The following is a 15,447-nucleotide window of genomic DNA, read 5'->3' as shown; positions in this document are numbered from 1 at the left end:
TTAGCAGGGTAGGGGAAGGGTGCAGAGGGTGGGGAAGGAAGGTGCCCTGGCTGTGTGTCTTTGTGCCGAAGGGTCCCTGGGAAAGCTTCAAACCCCCAGGCGGCCGGACTCCGTGAGTGCACCTGGATCCCCACAACCCACGTGGATAGCTCCTCATGAGACTGGTATCGTTCCGTCAGGAAATATTATTAGGGAGAATATAGTAAGAATAATGGCGAGACAGAAAACAAATCCTGCCGGAGCCCAGGAATATATTTGGCTTCCGCTTGCTGTGTTTGTCTGTTTCTATAAACGGTCCAGAATAGAAACCGGATGTCTGAAGTCTCTCTCCTTTTCCCATGCACTCCTCCCCCTCCTACCTTCCGCTTCAGTATTAGGAGAAGTTACTATTTTTATTATTTTGTATTTACGTTCTTATTTTTCAATATTTGCCATTTGTGTGGGTAACACATTAATTTTTAATGAAATATGTTCAGACTCTTGGAATAGCTGAATCATAAAACTTGAAACTGATACCAAGTTCCAAGGCAGCGTAGAAACTGAATATTATGCTGCTAGCTTTTCCCACTCACCAGTGGGGAACGGTTATTTTAAAAGATGACATGTACTTACAATGAAATCTCTCATCTTTGTATCTGAGTTTAGCTGTGTGAGTTTTGGAGCACAAAGAGGAATTCAGTGACCATCCTCATAACTGAAATGAAAGCAGTAACAGAGTATGTCGGGCCACACTCTTCAATCATTTCCTTTTTTGTTTATAAATACATACTTTGTCGAGCCTCATTGCTGCTAAAGGAATTCAGTTGTGACTTAAATTGAGTCTGTGGCTTAATTTTTCATTTTAGTCCTGTTGCAGAACTAAAGATTTTATAGAAGGTGGCATATGTTCCTTCGAACAGTTTTTCTCCAATCAGTAATTGTTTGTAGCTTTGCATTTGCAAAAATAATACTAGAAATTGTTTAAACAATTTTATATTGCATGCTATTCCCAGAATGACAGCTTTGTAATCTACTTTGAAATTGTAAATTAATAAGAATATTTTCTTATAAAAGTTTTTATTATAGAAAGCGTACAAATTTGAGATGTAACATCTTGGACACTTTTTTCCTATTTTCAAGTTATAAAGATATCAGTGATCAATATTACATTGCTAACTTAAATCTTAATCATTTTATATATAATCTCTTATTATATGTAATAAGAGATTATAAATAATCTCTTATATAATCTGTAATTAAAGTTTCTAAATAATTTTTATTTTATTTGAGAAAATTTACCTATTCTTAACATTAACAGTGAATTTATATCTTTCCAAATATTTATATTTTTATATTACAAATAATTAATAAATGTCTTATGGGACCCGACCCATCTTGTATGAGCTGAAGTGCGTGCATGGCATTCTAAAGACTCAAAAGAGACATGAAAGATTTTGTAGTTCAAGTCCTCTTATCGCCACCCCCCGCCCTCGGTGCTTACTCCCCACACAGCTGAGGGAAGGGAGGCCCCAAAAGACAAGGTGACTGGGGTCGATGTTTTCCGACTTCTGGTCCTGCTTCTTCTACTCCACCCACTCAATAATGTGTGTGTTCCTGGAAGCAGGGGTGCAGCCTAGTACTAATAATCAGAAGGAAAACGCTAAGTGCCGATAAACAGTAAGTGCCTAGCAGAAGCTGTCTTATCCCGTAAGCACGAGACCAGAATTTGGACAGTCAACTGACAGATCAGGAAATCCTGTCTGGGCTCACGCGACCCGTGTGTTGGACTGAGACGTCCCCTCTGTGTTCGGATCGCCTGAGTTGCAGCGCACACCTTTTTCCTGGCCCCACCACCCCGAAACTGCATCGTCTCATGCACCCAGTTTTGGTTTTTCTAAACCAGCTGAGCGCACAGACACTTGGGAAGCGGCCTCCATGCAAAATTCAAGACTCTAATGACCCACTTCCACCAAGTCCTTTACAGTTACTTCCACACACCTGACTGGACAGCCTTTTCGAAAACTCAGCTCTGTTGACTCTTTCTAAATTGTTCTCCTTTGTTTTCATAGAATCAGCAAACCTTTTAAACAATCATACCTCTCAGTGCCCTCAAAACTAATTATGCTCCTGTGAGCAGCATAAACATGTCTGGGAAGAAACACAGCCGACTGACTTCGGGCGGTGGATTGGGTGGGGCAGCTGTGCCGGTGGGCCGGGAGCGGCAGCCAGGGGTCAGAAGCATCCACTGTACCCTGGACGTCAGCCAGCACACGTAACCAGGACGTGCTGGTCCATGAGGTGACCAGCGTCAGGGGCTGCCTGTTCAGAGAGCTTCTGCCTCCTTTGGAAGGAGCTCCCAGCGTCAGACAGGTGAGGGTGGACAACATCCTAACTAGTTTTATAGGACAGTCTGCATCGTGTTCTCCACACACAGTTTTTCCCTTCGTATCGGAGAGAGACAGACCTGGAGGCAGAAGAAAGGGACTGTCTTTGCTCCTTTCTGCTTTCTCTTCCCCTGGGTTAGGGTGGCCAGGGGCCGACGCCCCGAGCTGGGCCAGCGGAGCATTCTTATGCCAAGTAGATGCTCCGCAGCCGCTTGGCAGCCAGAGCAGCGGCCACTGGTCAGCCTACAGAATCTCCCCCATGTACAGAGTTTTTGGTGGCCCGCTACTCAAGTGGGAACACTGGGGGCTTCAGCCCTGCTTCCTCTAGGGAGCGGGTCTACTCCTTGCTCATGTGCTTGGAAGGATTGCTTTCTTAGGAAAAAATGCTGCTAAAAATGCCAACGGTTTCAACATGGGTTTAGATGAATCCTTGGGTTAAACACCCATGCCTGGTTTCTAAAGGACACTAAGTGCATCGTCTCCATCCTAAATAAGGAATGAACAGATCAACAAGTGATGAACAACTGTTTCTCTCTAAACCGGGTAAATATAATCCTTCCACTTCTCCTTTTATTTATTTTATCTTTTTGGTCTGAGCATCCATCCCATTTTCCTTTCTTAAGTAGGTCATAGTATTTATCAAGATGACGATTATAGCTCACAGCTGCTTTACCAGGGACACGTGCTCTGGTACTGCCTCTTCTCACTGCGGCCCTGGCGCTGTGGCCGAGAGGGGCGGGCAGCAGTCATCCGTGGGCGTTCCGTGGCCAGTGGGTCCTACCAAGTGGCCTTGGAGAAAAGGGCCCATGTTGTAAACCTGTCCACTCTTTGGAGACTCAAAACTCACATTAGTATCGTCAAAGCCTTGATAAGTCTTAGAAATTATTCACCAGTTTTAAAGTTTAAGTTGCCTTCAATTAACATAATAATATAAATAAAAATATTTGTGAAAATTTAAAACTTTACAGGCAGGGCTACGAACCACCTGGCAGGGCCTTTTTTTTGGAGACGTCACCTCACTAAGAGTGGAAATGACCCACCGTGGCACTTTTGGGGGACCTGAATGGGTTCTCCCTGGTTCTGTGATCAGCACCCCTCCCTCCAGCCCTGATTTTTATTTTTGCCCTATTTCTGTGTGGTGTGTGTCATGTCCAAGTCCACCCTTCCTAACTCCTAGGCGGGAATGGGGCTCGGGGCCGGCACTGTGGCCCCACCCGCACTGCCAACACCATGAGCCCGTCATCCCCAGGTGGGACTGCGGGCACAATCGATCTGGGCCACCAACACCATGTCCAGGGATGGATTTAGGGAGGAAAAGGCCCTGGGGGACCGGGTTACCTCTGTCCCCACCCACCTGGCTACAGTGAGCAGAGAGAGTAAACATCTAGTTTATTTCCCTCATTCATGGGTTCCCCAAAGGGAATTTTTGTTATGTTCCTCCTCTATTTCAGGGATCTAGAATCATTTCTGAATACACAGAGAAAGAAGATGGGTGTTCATTAATTTATTAGTTGGTTCATTCACTGTTTATAGACACGCTGTTCGGGTATCTACTGGATGCCAAGTATATAACAGACCTGTGCTAGGCTTAGGGATTAAAAAGGTGCACAAGGCTTGACCCTTGTCTTTGAAGATTCAGTCCAGGCCCTCTTGCTGGGGTTTCCGGCAGCCTGGAACGCGCCTCTTTCTCTGCCCAGACACCTCTCGTCTCAAGGCCTAGGTCAGCTGGCATCTCCGCAGCAAAGCCTCCCTTTCACGCCACTCTCTGCGGCACACTTGGTACAAGCAACTCTTGGATCAAGCTCCCCGGGTATCAGAACTACTCTTTGAACATCTGGCTCCTTAGACTCGGCTCTCTGACAACAGGAAACACATCCGAGCCGCCTTTGTTTCTCCGGCCTGCAGGCACTCAGTGAACGAATATGGAACCTTTCTTATCTTCCAGCTCATCTTTCTCAGTCTCTCAAGTCGATAGAAGGGAAAAAATGATGAGACCAAAACAGAGGTTGATGTGTGTCTACAACTTTTTAAAAAATATTTTATGATCTCTTCTCTATACCCTCTACATTTAGAAAAACCACTCAATATATGTGTAATAGAAATTAAATGATTATTCACCTAAAGTTTTATTGTGTAAGGATTTGCATCCGGTGAGCACTCAATAACTACTCATCACAACTATTAAGTGTGCTTTGATCTCATTAAAACTAGGATGGCCGCTCACTCTATGGAGGCGATTAGCTACACATTGCGTTATGAACCTCCTTATTTTGCGAGGTTCATAGGTCATGTTTAATGGAGGTGCTTGTTAAGGTTGTTAGCCATTATGTAAATGACTTTGACTTTGCAGATTTTATGACAGGCATTTGGAATTAGTTCCGTACTGGGAATGAGTTATGGCGTTGCCAAGCTTTTGTTTTCCCCAGTGGCCTGATAATATTAAAGAAAGATTATTAAGTCGCAGATTTTTTTTAATTTATTTTTTTATTGATTATGCCATTACAGTTGTTCTATTCCCCCCTTCTTTTCCCTCCACCATACCCCCCGTCCCCACCAATACCCCCCCTTTAGTTTATGACCATGTGTCTCAAGTTCTTTAGATTCTATATTTCCCATACTATTCTTGCCCCCCCATCTATTTTCTATCTACTGTCTATGCTACTTATTTTCTGTACCTTCTCCCTCCTTCTCCTCCTCCCACTCCCCTGTTGCTAACCCTCCTTGAGTTCTTCATTTCTATGTTTCCACTCCTGATCTAGCTGTCCTTTTAGTTTGCTTTTGTTTTAGGTGTGGTTGTTAATAACTGTGAGTTTGCTGTCCTTTCACTGTTCATGTTTCTTTAACTTCTTTTTCTTCGATAAGTCCCTTTAACATTTCATATAATAAGGGCTTGGTGATGATGAACTCCTTGAATTTGATCTTCTCTGAGAAGCACTTTATCTGTCCTTCCATTCTAAATGAAAGTTTTGCTGGACAGAGCAATCTTGGTTGTAGGTCTTTAGATTTCATGACTTGGAATACCTCTTTCCAGCCCCTTCTTGCCTGTAAGGTCTCTTTTGAGAAATCAGCTGACAGTCTGATGGGAACTCCTTTGTAGGTGACTGTCCCCTTATCTCTTGCTGCTTCTAGGATTCTCTCCTTCATTTTCATCTTGGCTAATGTAATGATGATGTGCCTTGGTGTGTTTGTTTTTGGGTCCAACTTCTTTGGTACTCTCTGAGCTTCCTGGATTTCCTGGAAGTCTATTGCCTTTGCCAGGATGTGTAAGTTCTCTTTTACTAATTGTTTAAATAAGGTTTCCACTCATGACTGTTCCTCTTCCCCTTCTGGTACTCCTATAATTCAGATGTTGGAGCGTTTAAAGATGTCCTGGAGGTTCCTAAGCTTCTCCTCATTTTTTTGAATTCTTGTTTCTTCATTCTTTTCTGTTTGATCATGTTTTTCTTCCTTCTGGTTCACTCCATTGATTTGAATCCCAATCTCCTTTCCATTACTATTGGTTTCCTTTGTATTACCATTCATTTCAATTAGTTTAGCTTCCATATGTTTCTCTAATTTGTGACTAAAATCAACCAGTTCTGTGAGGATCCTGATCACCAGTGTTTTAAACTGTGCATCTGAGAGTTCTGCTGTTTCTTCATTGCTTAGATTTATAGGCTCTGGGGCTTTGAGATCTTCTTGAGCCATTTTTGGTCTGTTCGTGCCCATTAAGTATAAGGAGCAGAGCCTTGGACTCCTAGGTCGCTGGGTTGTAATGCTATATGTGGGGGCGTGGTCAGAGCGGGGAAATGGCGGCACCCTCTGCTGTTTAGCTTTGCTGGGTAAGCAGCAGGGCCAGGCCACTCAGAGTCACTGGGTTGGTTATGACGCTGTACGTGGAGGCGGGGTCAGAGTGGGGAAATGGCGGCGCCCTCCGCTGTGGCTAGCTGCGGGTACCCGCTGGGTCCCAGTCCAATTGCCCACTTCCTCGCTTGTCTATCCGCGCACGAAAGCGCGACCACAGTCAACCCGCAGCCCTGCTCCCTCGCTGTTTCCCCGCGGTCGCTCGCTGAGTTGCCCACCAGGTCCAACCCTGCGCCTGGATTCTGCGCGCCTGAGTCCGTCTGACCGAGTTTTCCTGTGCTACTCTGCTCCGCCAGCTGCTGGTTTCGCCCCTTACAGGTCAGGCTCAAGAATTTATTGTTAACAGACTTCCGAAAAGTTCAGTTTTCTGTGTTCTGGCTGTGTTTTCTGTTGCTAATATTTAGTTGTCTCTAAACTTGGTTGTGTGAGAGAGCGCGGCGTCTCCGCCTATGCCTCCATCTTGGCGGAAGTTAAGTCGCAGATTTTCTAAGGGCTTTTTTAATCAGCTAAATTTGACATTTTAAATAATGCTAGTGATTTTGTGCCGTAGATAAAGGAGATAATATAAAACTGAAGCTGAGACACACTTCTTCTACATACCCAGGCAGGGAAGCCCTTGGGGAGAGATCACCATTTCTGGTTCAGAATACACCTCTGTGTCTCTCCCACTCTGAAATGATCCTCTGTGTGACCATGTCTGGAAGTGCTCCAGTTTTCCCGCGTGGCCCTGGAAACCCACTGTTAGTACTGTGTTGCCTGTTTCTTATTCTGAACGATGCCGCCGTGTTCAGTTGCAGGGTTACCTGGCCGGATCCTAGAACCCTGGATGGCTTTGGCTTTTCTCCCAGAGCAGGGAGCCCTAAGAGGCTGCGGACGAGGAAGACCAGGAGCCTCCTTGGCCCTTTTCCCTGAGTCCGCACTCCCCTCCCTGGGTTCGAAATCTCCCCACTTCAGTATGGAGAGTAGACGTCTCCAAGGCAAGAGGGCTGGGCCCTGCTGCCAGGCAGCTCACGTGCGAAGAGCGTAGTTTGTTGCGTTGAAAGTGCTCCCAAGTGTAATGCGCACCCATGTCTTTGGCCCAAACTTTCGGGAAAGAAAATCTTTTCGTTTTAATTTTTTAACTCAATTATTCATCTATTTCTATTTAGAAACAAAACTGGTCATCATACTCTGAGGTATTATTTTGCATCTGGGTATTATCACTGCTTTATAGAGTTACACTTTTAATGCATGAACATAAATAAAAGGGTTAAAAACATTCACATAGATATAGAAATCAGCATTGCCCATGTGTAATGCTCATTGTTATTTTTCCCTCAAAAATTCGGGCAAAGAAGTGTGCATTATACAAGGCAAAATATGCTAATTTCAGGGTGGGATTTGGGGGGTTTGGATGGGGGAACTACCAGAAGATCGGAGCTTCTTCTAGAGCCCCACATTCCAGCTAGTCCCCCCTGCTGTCTCTGTAGTCAAGGTTCCTCCTTTCTAGCACTTTTATGGCACTAGGGCCACAACATGCTGTGTCCTTCTCCCTCACTACTCTGGGAAGTCTTCAACATGAGCAACGTGCTCCCCGTCCCCAAAGTTCCCAAAAGATAAAACGGTGCTGACTCAGTGAATAATCCTCTGGAAATGAAACTGCTTTAACTGAAGAGCTGTCAGCCGTGGTTGGGGTTACTGGGTACTGATCCCACGTGGGGGCTCCGTTCTTCCTACCAAGTCATTGGGATTTCAGTTACCTGTCTTTATTCGCTATTTTTCCACCCTTTTAAGTTCCAGGACAGTTTGGTCCATTCAAAACAAAACACGAACAAGCAGAAGTGACTGAGTCCCCATTGCACGGTCGGAACTGTCGGCCATGGAGCTAGAGTAAATAAACAATCACCGGTCTCCACGGGTTCTTCGTGGGTGGTGGGGGAGCAAGGCGTGAAGCCCTTGCACCTGCCCCACCACGTCCCTGGGGCCCGGGCTTTACAGAACCCACAGGTAACAGCAAAGGGTCACTGAAGAGAGGCACAGACCCAGCCTGGGGGATGCTGGGGCACTTTTAGGAGAAGAGAGTGCCAGAACTTGACTTTCGAGGCTGTACGAGGCCGCATGTCAGCCAGAGAGAAGCAGAGGAGAGCTCTGGAGAGAGAAGGCAGTGCCTGCAGTGCAGGAACTGCAAACGGGTCGGTCGGTGCTGCTGGAGTGGAAGGCGGAGCAGGGCTGCACTGGAGAGCCACGCCAGGGCTCTTCCCCCTCTAGGGATGGGGACCCCTGGAGGATTTTACACAGGGCATCTGAGCAGGTCTGCATTTCAAAGAGCTCACTCTGGTGGCAGCGTGAAGGATGGATTTTAAGGGAGCCAGACCGGCCAGGAAACTAGATGGGAAATGATGAGAGCTGGAGACAGAGAAGAGGAGCCGTGGACCAGAGAACTAGTTAGGAGGTCAGATGGGCTAGTGATGGAAGGGGTAGGAGACGTAAGGAAAAGGGAGCACGGAGTCATTGTTTTCCTCTCACTAAAGTTTTAATCTTTGATCTAAATCCCCGGGACTCTTTTCCATATCTCTGGGAATGAGTCTAAAGAAGCCCTCAACAAGCCAGTGATTTTTAAATGGCATATGCTGGTCGTATCTTCATTCAGTTTCCCTTTTCCCTAAAGCGAGGCTACTTTTTCTTTCTTTTCAAATTCACTTACTGCTTATTTCTATGACCATTGAAACTAGATTTATAGGTTTTACTCTATTTTAAATCCTAAGAAATGGGTATCAAGGCTTGTACCAGAAAAGAAATTGTATCTGACTTACCAACTCCTACACATTGCCCATGAATAGCCTCCCCTCCTTCCACAGCTGGTCCCCCTCCCCGCAGCCCTCACGCCCAGCATTGTCCTTGGTGCCGGGTGACAGTCCCCCTTACCGCACAGAAACCTAACTAAACAGTGCCCTACATAGAGGAACATTGAAAATAAATCAAAGTATTATATAGTCAAAATGTCTAACCCTACAATGATGCTAAAATTCCAGCTCGGTCACATGTTTATTGTCATGACAAATGTTTGAAATACATCTCCATATCTCCACGGGGTAATAGGATAAAAGTAGTATATATTCCACGATTCCATGTTTTTTGCAAAAAAAAAAAAAAAAGGCACAGAGATAAAGATAGAGATAGAGACCCAAAAGTTCCCATCTTCTTCACATTCTAACTCTGTACCCCGCACATGCGCACTCTGATTTTCCTGGGCAGCCTGCATGCGGAACCCAGCGTCTCCTCGAGTCCCGAATGGCTTCATGTCAGGAAACCTCGGTGTCTGCCCGGGCTGTCCTGAGGCAGGAAAAGATGGGGAACACCACACCGCCCACCCCTTACCAATGGTTCGACAGTCTCCGCTATCCTCACGTCCCTCCTTCAGTATCCCTTTTAGGCCACGCGTTCACTCTGGAACTTTTCTCCTGTCTCCTGCTTCTCATTACTTTCCAATTCTTTGCTGTCTCATGCTCTGGGGACCACAGACTCCTTACCCTCGTGTGCTGAGCAACCCAGGTCTGCCACAGCTCTTGCCTGAGATGGACACACATTCAAACTAGCCCAGATCTCAAGTAAAAAGTAAATGTAACATCGCAACCTTGCACATACACACATACACACACACACACAAAGTTTAGTAAAAACTGTACTTTAGCTTTACTATGGACTATACAATCTGTATTTTCTACTTTATGGCCTACAAGTGATTCACAGCCCAAAGTTTGAAAAATTTCCGTAGAGGTCCATGCCCCTTGGTTGGTCTTCCCAGATTATCCAATTATTGCTCTCAGTCACCAAGGGAATAATTGTGTTCCATCTTGTTACACTCACCTGTGTGTGTGTCCATGAGCACGTACACACACGCACCAGGAAACACACGAGGATATTACAATATGTGAGCTGTCTCTAGGCGGGGGGGGGGGGGGTTATAGAAGCATTGTTCTCCTCCTTCACATTTCCCAGTAATCTCTAAGTGTTCTACACCAAGCATGTTTTGTGTGTTCCTTTTGTAAAAAGTTATGTAAACAGTAACACTTTAAAATAAAGAAGAAATGTGTAGGCTCAGCCCAGGTTCTGCCCCGTGTGGTAAGCCATCCCTGACAACGCCCATCGAGGTCTCTGGCCCCGCCCCATGTCCTTGCCTTACAGTGACCGTCTTTAGCACCCATCCCTCCTGCTGCTCGGCCCCTTCTTCTCAGTTTGGTTCATCCACCCCACAGCCCAGTTCCCCTCTTTCTCTGCAACGAGGCTCTTAAACGGAAACCCATGGGCTGGGATCTCTAGGAAACATTTGCAAAATTTGACGTGTATTCTTTTCTCTTCTGGGAAGCAGATCTGAATCATTTCTGACTGCCTCCACTCTGCCGGGCAAGGTTCCAGATCTGGTCCCTCACCAGACTCTCACGACGCCAAAGACATTGGCCCACTGTTGTCTGTGCTGATCGTGTGGGTGTCCCTCGTCTGACTTGCTCCTCCCCAATTCCCCACTGCCCAGGACGGTGCCTGAAACCGAGCTGGCACTCCAGAGGAGAGACACGTTGGGTGATTAGGCATTATGAAGTAGTTAAGACATTTATTTTATTATTTCCACTTTTCAGAGTGGGTTAAGTATCACGATGTTGCTTGAGGAAGCAATCAAGAGCATTCTGAGACTCTAGGAATTCAGTCTGGGGTTTACACTCAGTCTTATGAAAAAAGTTGGTCTTGAGGCAGGGTTCGTTGTGGCACCACAGGGGGCATCTGTCTCCCTTTTCCTCAGGCTGGACTCTGTGGTCACCTAGGCCTTCTCTGACGCTCCATCCCACTCTCCTGGGCTGGCTAAGGCCTTGGGCCTGGGCAGCAGGTCTCCTGTCTCTTCAGTTAGAGAATGTGCTGCACCCTTTATTCACTCTTTCTTTCGCTTCATTTTGTGTGGTTCATTTTGTCTTTGAAGGTAGTTTGTTCCACAGAAACCAGACGGGGTGTTTAAATAGCAGGCTGATGTCTCCATGTAACATATTGGGCCGCTGGGAGCTCCAAGAGTGTGAATCCCAAACCCGCCTCTGTGCATTTCTGATGCCACGTGAATGTTCTGGATGTAAGAAAATCCTGTTCAGAATGATCCGGTTATCTCATGCTGCCATCAGCTGTATTTGAAAATGTTAAGTTGGTAGAATTACTGCTGATCCCAGCTAAGGAGATTCTCTCCACTGCAGCAAAATATTTGTGAAAGCAGGTAATTCAGCCTGTAATCCAAATTCTGTTTGGTGTCTTTTCTTGAGCCCACATCTATGGCTAAGACCATGTGTTTAAAGTTCAGCTTTGTGTGTGGTATTCCTGTGATAATCTCAGCACATGAAATAAGATGTTTATAAAAGCCAACCTGAGACCGATACCATACAGCAGTTTAGCAGCAAATTTCCACTCTGGGTATTTAACAATAATTGGGATCTTTCTATTGGCTTTGCACAAACTCAGATTAGTAGTAAAAGCTCAGCACCAGCCCATTTGGCAACCCCTCACACTCCAAGCAGTCACAAATTTGCTTTTGATTGTGCTTTTCTTCGCACCTAGCTCAGATTCTTGCCTGATGCTTTTTTAAATCCTCTGATTTACATACTGTGGTAAATTTAAAATGAGAACAGATGAAGACTGCTAAACTTTTCTATTCCACTGATGAATATGGTATTTTGCTTCAACTATCTGGCTGTTATATATTCAATGACCTTTAAAACATGAAATAGATTCTTCTTTTCCTTTACCTCATGTGAGACAGATGATCAGTATTGTCCTCTCGTTGAGGCACGGAGTCTGAGACCCAGAGGCCAGCGGAGCACCTGGGAATCAGTTGCATCGGCACTGAAATCCGGAGGTTCCTATTCACAGGCCCACACACGGTCATCAGGCCCAGAGGCCTCTTGCACATGTGGTTTTCTGGGCCCAGTGGGCGGCGCGGCCTCCATTGGAAATGCATTTTTCCTGGTCCTGCGGCCCAGCACACTGCAGTCTACATTATTGCACCTTCGGAGTAGGGCGTGTTAGTTACATATATCTGAAGTATGAATAAGACAAGAGTAGTGTGTTTTGAGTGGCTAATATGTGTGTGGCTCCTGCTAAGTGTAATGTGTTATCTCTTTTCTTATTGTTACTCATAATAATCTGGTTCTTCAAAGGGGCGCGTATTCTCTCTGATACCTTGGAGAGGCATCATAAAGAAACCAGAGGCTGGCAGGCATTAAAGCAGTGAAAACAGATTTTATTCAGGAACTATCAAAATAGTGGGAGAGGGACCTCGGTCTAGAACAGGGTTCAATTCCAAGTTCAGCATGGAAAAGTGGGCAACTTCATGGGCAAGGGGGGATTCTGGCTAAACCCACCCTACAGATTCTCCCCAGAGGCAGGCCACAGAGCTCATACACCACCCTGGGGAAGGGAAAATGAAGGACCTGGATCCAGCAGCATCTGGGTCGACCAGATAGCTCAGGTGGGGGATTCTCTCTGAACCGACATGATTCTTGTGAAAACTGGGCAGTGCAGGCCCAACAAGAGCAGACACTGAAAGCCAAGGCACAGCCTGGTGGAGAAGAGGGCTCCGCAGTGAGATAATGAAATCGCTGAGATTCCTGAAACCCACGCTCTTTCCGTAACCCACACTGCTCGGGTCGCAGAGACCTGCCTTCTCTGCTCGGTGGGTGGCAGCCCCAGGGAAGGGCTCTTCCCTTGTTCCCGAGACCCGCACAGAGAGCCACACAGCACACCGACCGCTGGTGCACTCAGGACTTTAATACACGTAACGAGAGTGCCAGGGTCTGGGTCTGTCAGAGGAAGCTTCCTAATGGGGGGGATAAGTGCTCGCTGACCTGAATACCGTCCACCTCGCATAACTTTGTAACACTGTTCACTTTTGTCTCAATAATCAAAACCAATATTAACTTTAAAGTGACATACACTATTTATGGGAAAAAAAGTGCCAAAATTCTTAAGATGAGAAAAATCTGGGGCATATTTTTAAAGAAAAGAACATTTTGAAAAGAAGGGAATCTTTCTATTTCAGAAGGAAGGGATGAAAAGTTTGAAAGACTACAGCAAACATGTCCTAGGGAATTTTGAGCTTTTATTTTTGCCAAACACAGAGAAGTGGGCCAACTGCCGACCAGTTAATCCAGTTAATTGCTTTGCTTCTGTCCGTCTTGATCACACTCAGGGGTGCAGAGAGACGGGAGGCTCTGGAAACTGAATAAATGACCCTGATTGGAAGTGTCGTACTCCAGATTCAGCCTGATAGAAAGCCAAGCTATTGTCGGTCTATTTCACTTTCCACAAACCCAATATATTAAATCCAAATTTGAAAAATGGGTGAGTTAAGTGGTCATTCTTCACTCAGCAGCACAACTTGGTGCAGTGAGCTCCCCTCGTAATGCTTATAAATGTGATTCAGCCGATCAGGACGCTCTCTGGTTGGGCCGCATTTCACGGGCAGAGGACATTTGATATGGTTACTCAACAAACCGGCAGTTTCAAATTTGTCACCGTGTTTGGTTGGACACTGGACTGGGCCCCAGGGAAACAAAACAATGGGTGTGAATGGCCTTTGCTCTCGGGACACACCCGTCTCAGGAGCAGGGACCTGCGGCGGGGGTAACACGGGCTTCCTTCTCGGGCCTGGGGCCTCCTGGTTTTCTGTCCCCTCCCGCTCGCTGCCTGTCCACCAGGTGAGGCAGAAGCAGAGTTTGTCTTTGAGCAAAGCCCTGCTCCTTGGTTTTCTCACTGAAAGGGAACCCCTGACATGATTAGCTCTGAGAAGAGTGGTCAGGTCCCGTGGTTGTCCTTGACCTTGCCCTGGCCAATGGGGAAATTCCTCTATTAACTGTGTGGCTGGCCTGGGCCCTTCAGGTTATTCAAAGCTAACAGCTGTGTGTGCATGTGGGCGAGGAAGGGGGCATTTCAGGAGATAAGTTTAAGGAACCTGCAGAAATATAGTCTGACGACAAATTTGGGGCTACAGTGGCAACATAGTATTTTTTTAATGGACAAGTCTAATTGTAATGAAACCATTATGGGAGAATCTGCTTAGAGAAAACGATAAAAGAAATCCGAATGAGCTGTTAGCTATGTCTGTAATAGTTTCCATGTAAATATAGTATATAAAGAAAGCCAGTCTTTTAGTTTTTATTTTTATCCCAATATGCCAAGGTCGAAGGCAATCATTCCCAGCACTTAACAAGGGAGGGCAGGAGAGATAGGTTACTTGTCTGTTTTTGGTGAGCAGGGAGAGGGTTTTGGGTAATAGTTTATTATTTCATAATTTCTCTTTATGGAAAGGATCTTATAAATACTCAGATTCACCGTGTGTCTCTTCTGTTACCGTGAAGACATATCATTCTTAGTGTCTCATCAGTGGTGAAAATTGTCACAAAACTAAAACCGGTTCATTTCAGTGTCCACATTGTTCAATAGTTGCTTCCTTTTAAATTGATCGTTTACCGTGGACAATTTCAAATGCCACAGAGAAGCCCTGCAGAAAACACTGTGCAGGGAGAGTCTGCCCTGATGGGCTTTGCTGGGTCCTTCCATGTCCCTGCCTGCACCAGCTCCCCCGCTGACCGGCATCACACACCGAGACGTAGTTTTCCAAGCACAGTGTCCTCATTCCGAACATCCTGCCGGTAGCAGTCCTTGTACAAATGGGACATCGATAATGCTAGTGACCGATGTCAGAGCACAGCATCTATAAAGTCCAGTTTTCCATTAGTTTTAAAAAACTTTTGCTTCTAGCACACTGATTGAGTCACTCAAAATTAATTCTCAAAAGAAAGATCATTTGTGTGTTCGCATCGTTGCGACCTCAAGTGTGCCTTGTGACTTTCAGTGGGCGCTCTCTAACCCCTCTGTTCAGTGGTTATCAAGGGTGGTTATGATTATTTACAGTTTCAGGAAACCAAGAGACGGGGATTTTTTTTCTTACACTGTGAGACGGTGCTGCTGCTAGACTGTTATGTGTGTTCTTCGTCTTGGCTGCAACCGCCAAGATCTCTCTCTCTGACAGAATAAAATTGAGTATCCTGGCATGGGTCTCTCCGCAGCAGCCCTCGGGATCCACTTCCAAATGAAGGCTCAGGGGCCACAGGACAGAGTCTACTCTGTCTCAACCTTTGTGCCTGCGCAAGTCACTGCATTTAGCAAATACTCCTTGTGAAGGAGTCTGACTATGCAACCAAGACAATGTTGAGATTTTCGCTGTAAGAGA

At 45.9% G+C, this 15,447-nt stretch overlaps 1 protein-coding gene across 4 annotated transcripts in view; it reads left to right on the top strand.

Moving 5' to 3' along the window:
- SDCCAG8 (SHH signaling and ciliogenesis regulator SDCCAG8) overlaps positions 1-15,447 on the top strand; it is a 224,234-nt gene that overhangs the window by 134,459 nt on the left and 74,328 nt on the right. The gene's annotated exons all lie outside the window — the stretch shown is intronic.

This window comes from Artibeus jamaicensis, unplaced genomic scaffold (assembly GCF_021234435.1).
Source record: "Artibeus jamaicensis isolate MK-2021 breed Jamaican fruit bat unplaced genomic scaffold, CSHL_Jam_final scaffold_754, whole genome shotgun sequence".
NCBI classification, from domain to species: Eukaryota; Metazoa; Chordata; class Mammalia; order Chiroptera; family Phyllostomidae; genus Artibeus; species Artibeus jamaicensis.
This window is presented reverse-complemented; position numbering and strand designations above follow the sequence as displayed.